The 6,084-nt window shown below is 45.9% G+C and overlaps 1 non-coding gene across 1 annotated transcript; it reads right to left on the bottom strand.

The window, feature by feature from the left end:
* Positions 1 to 2,995: 2,995 nt before the first annotated feature.
* On the bottom strand, positions 2,996 to 3,069 carry Trnas-gga. Its single transcript has one exon. It is a non-coding gene; the product is annotated as a tRNA-Ser (tRNA).
* Between the last annotated feature and the right edge of the window lie 3,015 nt (positions 3,070 to 6,084).

The following is a 6,084-nucleotide window of genomic DNA, read 5'->3' on the forward strand; positions in this document are numbered from 1 at the left end:
TATTGTGGAACTTATCAGCACAAAAACAATGTACTCGCAAAAAGAAAAAAAAAAAAGAGCTTTTTAAGGGGTATTTTTATTATCCTACGTGATCTTGAAAGGAGACTTCGAAAATATGCGGACGACAGCAGTAAACGGATAAAAAAATAATATTTGTCATGTAGCCGCCGAAATATAAAAGTTTTCCAGCAGGCGAAAAAAAAAGTGTCCTTCGGCGTCTTCGTAATTGTGATTTCATTCGATCAGTACGGTTCATTCGTGATAATATTTTCGGCTGAAATAAATATAAGCCAAGGTGGGGTTGGTATGCGCAATATGTTTATATTAGACGTGCGCACTTCTCATCACAGTCTAAATAGTTCCGAGCGCGTTCAACGTTCACAGGAAGTTCGCACTCAGCGCGTCGTAAATATACACATTTTCCCAGTGTCAACGGCCATAACGCCCCCCCCCCCCCCCCCCCTTTTCCAAAAAAAATAAAAAAATTGTAATACGTATAAAAAAAAAAAAAAAAAAAAGAAAGCGAACTCTGTTTACCCTTTCGACTCGCAGCCAGAAAAAGTGGCCATGTGATTTGGAGCTGATTATTACTCTGCCAGTGTTTTTAACATAGCCACGCGGTACGGTTCGCAAAGCATAAGGCGCGCGCTGACTTCCACGCATTGTTAAGGTTCGGCTATTTCCGTCATCCGAGCGATTGGGCACGACCTACTTACCGGAATGCGTGTCGAGGCATGGATTGTTACGAGCTAAAATCGAATGCCTACGCAGTCTTCGTGTCGACTGTATGGGCAGCATTTAAATATCGTCACAGTGGGGACCGCAAAGCATGATGGCGAACTCCTGGCAATCACATTGTTAGCGTTGCTCCCGCAGGGCCGTCATGAAGTTTCTTGAAGGAGCGACCGAAAGCAAAAGTCTGCTTTTATCCTTGGAATGCCACCGCGACGAAGATGCTTCTTGTTCAGTCGCGTTGCGTTCGAGTATTCTTGGGTCCCACTAGTGCCAGGAAGCTGGTGTAAAGTGAGAAACGTTCCTACCCAATATTGTTGCACAGTCCCTTTAAGTAATATTGTTTGCTCTGCATGAATTAAACTTTGTGTTTTGGCTTCTTTAAATCTTTCTATGAATTCTCATACACTTTTCCTTAATTCTCACTGCCATCGCGCAGTTGTCGCTTCCTTGGCGCTTTCTCGGCCACCTATGCCGTCAACATTTAACCGGGCACTCCGTCAAATCCTCTTTTTACGGTTTCTTTAAACTGGCAAGTCAAGCGAATAAATATATACTATCAATTCTGAAACATTCCACAGAAACCAAAAATCACAATTTTGTGAAGTTGGGCTTCCGTGCAGCTGCACAGAGTCTGTAGGGGGTGCGATTCAGGTGGAATCAGCCCCCAGTTCAGAAGTGCACCCCGATCTCTTTCTGCACGCAGTATGTGATGGTCCAGCTGTCTGCGACGCTGCTCCTCACCGGCACGGGGCTAGTTCTCATCGCGGACAAGAGGGGAGGATCCGGACATGGCGTAAGAAATTGCTAAACCCGTTTAACGTTACGCATAAGGTAGTCATTGCTAACCTTGGTGGTTTCTAAGTATATTCATGCCGCCTTAATGTAAATTTAAAATAACTTTTTTTTTTACAGCGGAGCTGTTAAGGGCTAGTTTCCCCTGTATCGTGTCCGTCAGCAAAGAAATGACGCGAAACTCTGGATAGCTACCGCCATCTATAAGAGACGGCGACAACCAGACATCCAAAGTGCCGGTTGTCTGGTTGCCGTCGTCGTTCATAGATGGCGCAACCTTTCCACTCTGGCTTGCCGACTTGGGGACGGCCTATACTTCATTCCCATCATAATACAGCTTCGCTGGTCTTCCTTTTTCACCAAAATAGAAAGGCTAAAGTTTTTTTTTTTTTTTTTTTTAGGCTTTGTAAAGTTCCCAAACTATGTTAGACTATATTTTTACAAAATTTAAAAGTGGATCAATGCTTTCTGTTGTGATATATACTGTCCAAACCGCCGGTGCGTGTGGGGCGCAAACTATTTGTACCGCGCGCGAGAAGAAAGTAACATATGTGTTTGTTCTTCTCGAGCCACCACAGTACCTCCGAGGCAAACTTTCCGTAAAAGGACCTCAAATGAAAGGGAGAGAAAGAGAAAGAGAGAGAGAGGACAAAATGTCATTGAAACACCATATCCGGTGCCTGATCACAGGACAGAGTGTGCAGAAATCACAGTTAGGCGACTATAGTCAGCGAAAGAGTGAGAACAGCAGGGTTTTTTTTTTCGAACACCCGGCGTCCGGTACCATAGCCTCCTATGCACTGACAAAGCCTGGCAGATCGCCAAGAGAAGCGGCAGCCGAAATGGAAAAGGTGGAGCGGCAGACAACGGATGACAGAAGAGCCACGTGACTGGCGCCCCGCTGCGGCGAGACGCCAAAACACACTTCTCCCGAGCGAACAAGCGTGTTTCGGGTCCTCGCCGCTGCAAAAAGCTGTGCGCTGATTTCCCGATTTCCCGAGAAATGGCTCTTTGATGCTCTGTGCTACCAGATCCTCGCGCTCCAAATCTGCGACCGGGCACTCCATGGCTCCATCGTCCAACTGCCTGGCTTTGTGAGTATAGAGGAGACTATGGCCGTGCTTTGAATGCGAGCGCGCTCGAGGTGCAGGAGACGCCGAACCGATGTCGAAGGTAGAAAGTTCGCGCTAAACGCTGAACAACTGAAACCCCTCTCTGCCGTTTTCTTATGAGGGGCGTCTAGTACATATCCGGACCGGTTTTATTTATAGTCAACTACAGAAAAAGAAATTAAAATCACCTGTACTTTTTTCGGCGTAGCCCCCTGCCAGTGAAACACATTTTTGCTATCTGACCACAAGATCTTGTAATAACGATAATAATACCTAGAGAGGGGAAACAATGGGGATAACGGAGAAACTCAAATCTCCAAACACAGCTAGGTGACTGGTGAGGGAGTGAAAAAATACGCCTGGTCCTGGTATCGAACCAGGGACCTCTCCATTTCCAGTGGAGCACTCTACCAACTGGGCTAACCAGGGCCCGTTTACTCGAAGCGCTAACCGCGGCTAAAGTTAGCCGCAGTACCTAGGAGAGGGATTTTGAAGTCACGTGAGTGGCTCGGTAGGGATGCGGGGTAACATGGCGGTGTTCCGGTGAGTGAGCGCCGCTCGCTTTGGAACTAATATGTCGTTGTAGCTGCAGCATCGGGCGCGTTAGTCAGCACGAAAGGTGCAGGAGGCTTTCGTTTGGCCTTACCTCACTTAAATCACAAAGCATGAGCAATGACCTCGCCGCATTTTTTTAGAGTCTTTCGATTCTGGCCATTCCTAAGCCTAAATGAACGCGATAATTGTCGGCATGGCAATGTCTTTGGAAAGAGCATTGCCTTGACTCAATCGGCCGGGTATTGATAGCACACAAAGCAGGCCCTAGCAACATCTAAGTGTACTGCGAACAACCTGCCAACGTTAAGATAGTTAAAAAATATACATCGTAAACAATGTCACATCATAACTCATTAGCCTGCATTAGGTCGAAAGGTGCGATCGAAGCAGAGGCTCACTTCAGGATTGTTTTACAGGGAAAGCTACGCGGGCATTGCTTAATACTGTACAGGCATATTCGGTGGAAACTATACCTCGTTTCACCTTATGTGCGAGCGAAGGCAAAGCTGGAAGCGCGAGCACGAAAGCTCCGTGCGTTCAGGCTTTGCTCGAGCGCGCGAGCCGGGGAGAAACGCAAAAACCGCTGGTCTCGCGCTTCTAGCTTTGGCTTCGCTCGCAGAGAAAGTGGAACGAAGTATATAACAATTTTTATGACTGGTACATTAGTATCCGATTACTATACTCTATTTTACCTTACGATGTACCGCAGTAAAAGCTAGAAGCGCGAGCTCGTTGCTCTAAGGCACGTTTCGGCAGCACAAGCTCTCGTGGAGCACGAGCAGCTGCCAACGCAATGAGCTCGCGCTTCTAGCCATCGCTGCGGTACAACATAAGGTGAAACGGAGTATATCAGCGATACACTTTAGCTGCTTCGAGACAGGTCTTTTGCTAACGCAACATGCCTTAGGTATTTCATCAACTTGCGCCTTGCTTTGCAAGTATGATCTTTGGACGCCGTGCTATTTGGATGTTGCGCTGTGTTTTACCATGCTCTCGTCATTGTGCTGCTTTTCCCATGTATAATTTTTTCGCGCGCTATTTTGAAGTGCGCACTTATCACGTGTGCCGTGTTGACTGTGTTTCTTCTTTTTCTTTTTTTTGTCGTGTGCTGTGCTGTCGTGATGCCGTGATAAATAACTTCAATTCTCATCATATACATTTATTTGGCTGTAATCCTTACATTTTACCTCAATCTGCACTCTGTTGATCTACATAGCCAAGGGATAGTTTAAAAACAAAAAAAATCTTTCTGGTCTTGTGTTAAGAAAATGCATTCTACAAAGTATTCTTCAATTGGACCTCATTGAACCTCACTCGCGTATGTTTCGAAGCTCATTTTAAATATTAGTGCTGCGTGTTCTTTCCTCTAATAATATATTGTGCGCTGCACGATGTTCTTTCGATTTGCAGTTTTTCGCCGTGGCATGTGGGGCCATCCACGCCCTTCATTTCGGCTTCTCGGTGTACCAAAATTACATCAGGTGAAGAGACATCGCCGCAACGGGAACTCCAGATGCATCGCAACCTGGATTGATTAAATCTTTCTAAAAGTCGCATGATCGTTAAGGCTAGCTTTTTATTGTGAGGGGCTCTGATTCTGACCTGATTTAAAAGCCACGTATTTTACCTTCTGTTACTCTACACCCCTGGGATCTCACAAACAAGCAATTGTAGATATTTTCCTGATATCCCGTCATAAAAGTTGTGTGATAATATTTTTAAGTTTTTACACTTTAACGCATTTTCATAAAAAAAACAAAACACCCAATACCCGGATACTACCGAAATTATATATGAATGTTTAAACCTAATTTTTATTGTGACCGCAAATAAAAATATACCAACCTTAAGCATTCTTCGTGGAAGCATGTAACTGCTAGTGAAAAGTACTAATGATCACGGAGACATTAATGGCGTAGATAGAAAAAGTAAGGTAACTATGCCGAGAAAACGAGCTGAAATACGAATTATTTACTTCATTCTTTGTTCAGATGTCAAACTGCCGCATGACAAAGCAGCGTCGCCTTAATAAATATACGAAAGGTTTAAACATTTGTCCATCTTGAATGTTCTGTCCACTAAAAACACTTCCGCTCAGTGCACTGCAACATTTGGTGAGGCGTATTTCAAATATGCCAAACTCGAGCGGTCATTTCGCGGCAATATATTTTGCCCGATGTTTCGCACGCCTTACCACCATGTCAGATAATCGTGATGAGCTGTTCTCGGTGGTGCTTCGGGGTGCCAACAAAAATATGCCGGGACAATGGACCTCGATGGATGGATGGATGGATGAATCCGGCTGAGCCCTTTGGATCGGGCGGTAGCTTACGCCACCCAGCCATTTCGACCTTTTTCGAGTAACGAGCGCCGTCTGGGGAGTTGTCTGCGAACTACACTAGAAGAGCAGCCCAACATGCCTCCGCCAGTCAAAACACATTGGCATCGTGACGTTGTATCGGTTTTCAGTACTTTTTATACCCCATACTGCCGATACTAAAATACCAAGCGTCAAAATAGACTAAATACGCGCAAAGATAGATGCTGACAATGTTGCTGTCGCAATTTTCGCAGGGCACCGCGTCCCGGTGTCCTGCAAAAATGGCGACAGCGGGAGTGTTCGCATGCGCAGAAGCTTACTGGAAAAAGGTACATTTTTGGTCGAGTTCCAAACGACCGCCCAGCACCGTTTTCTTACGTTACAATGCTTGCGTACGCTTACGTTCAGATACGACCGTAAGTCACCGGTACGTCCTCGCTTCGTATTGCGAGGGCCAAGATAAATTTTTAGAGCGCAGCTCTTAGGCGCCCGTTTCCGGCTTGAGCGCGGCGTCGCCGTCGCCGTAACTGCGCGTTGCATTATGGGACGTTTCACATAATGCCGTCGCAC

The sequence above is a fragment of the Ixodes scapularis genome, unplaced genomic scaffold (assembly GCF_016920785.2).
Source record: "Ixodes scapularis isolate PalLabHiFi unplaced genomic scaffold, ASM1692078v2 PGA_scaffold13__105_contigs__length_92229423, whole genome shotgun sequence".
Classification (NCBI taxonomy): domain Eukaryota; kingdom Metazoa; phylum Arthropoda; class Arachnida; order Ixodida; family Ixodidae; genus Ixodes; species Ixodes scapularis.